Raw genomic sequence first — 1403 nt, 5'->3', positions numbered from 1 at the left:
GAAGATAACTCTATAAAAGAGAATCTTAGAATATTGAAATATTTCTCATTCAGTAATACAACATAAAACTACATAGGACTAAAACATAATTATTATTTTGTTTTATAAACTCTCTTACAAGATTGTCCTGTATAATTTATTACTTAAATGGATAGTATTGTAGATGTTTAACATGCCTTTTTCAGTGGCAAGATGTTCTTTATCACATGCTTGTTGGAAATAGGAAAAAAATACATTTGAAACAAATGACCTTACTAAAATATTGTTTCATTTTTACACCTTGTAATTTATACAAGTCCATGTCAAGCTGTTGGTTAGATGAACCTCCATGGGATATTCATGTTCTTTTTAGGGTTCTTTCTTCCTTGTCATTTCTCTTAGAGCATTTTTCACATCTTTGTTTCTGAAGGTGTAAATGAGGGGGTTCAACATAGGGGTTACAATGCCATAAAATCCCAGAGATGACTTCACCCTGGCCCTGAGATTCTCTTGACTGAGGTTTCAGGTACATGTAGATAGCTGTTCCATAAAATATGGTGACCACAGTCAGGTGGGACCCACAGGTGGAGAAAGTTTTGAGCCTGGCTTCTGCACAGTGGATCCTTAGCATAGCAACCACAATGTGAGTATAGGAGATGAGAATGAAGGTGAAAGGCAGAGGCAGTGTGAAGATGCCAATGACTAGACCCAGAATAAGTCTGACTGGGCTGTCTGAGCAAGTGAACCTTGACAGAGCCTGGACCTCACAGGTAAAATGATTGATGACATTGTGTCCACAAAAATGGGCAGGAATTGCAATGATTGGTATTATTACTAAAAGGAAGGCAGTGGCCCAGGTCACCATGGCCAAATGTATGCAGACCTGGTTGTTCATAATGATGGTGTAACGCAGGGGATTAGAAATTGTAATGAATCTATCATAAGCCATGACAACAAGGAGCAGACACTGTCATCCCCAGAAAGAGAGCAATGATCATCTGAGCATAACAGTTAGTATAGGAAATGGTGGGGTAGTCTTTTAAACCATTGAACAACAAAAAAGGCACCAAATTGCTAGAGTAGCAGATAATCGAGGAAGGACAGGTGGGCTAGGAAAAAATACATAGCGGTGTGAAGCTGGCCATCAACTCTAACCACGGCAATGATGACTGTTAACTCACTAATGTAATCAGGTAGACTGCTACCATGGTGCAATCTGGGATTTTGGATGATTGGACAAACCCACCAGGATGAATTCTGTTGCATCACTGCCATTACCAGTAACCAAAATATTGGTTTTTCTTCTATCTGCTGAGAAAGAATAAATTTAATTTATTTTAATCTGAGGAACATTTATTGGGGGTCTGCTGTGTACTCAGTCTTATGTCAGGTGATATTAGAGAAAGATGTCTACAAAAGAAATG

General features: G+C 38.4%; 1 pseudogene; it reads right to left on the bottom strand.

Annotated features, from left to right (window-relative positions):
• Window positions 1-303: 303 nt before the first annotated feature.
• Window positions 304-1187, bottom strand: LOC112649070 (olfactory receptor 13H1-like; annotated as a pseudogene).
• Window positions 1188-1403: the final 216 nt, after the last annotated feature.

Source organism: Canis lupus, chromosome X (genome assembly GCF_003254725.2).
Source record: "Canis lupus dingo isolate Sandy chromosome X, ASM325472v2, whole genome shotgun sequence".
Lineage (NCBI taxonomy): Eukaryota > Metazoa > Chordata > Mammalia > Carnivora > Canidae > Canis > Canis lupus.
The sequence above is the reverse complement of the archived record's forward strand: the minus strand, read 5'-3'. Positions and strand labels throughout refer to the sequence as shown.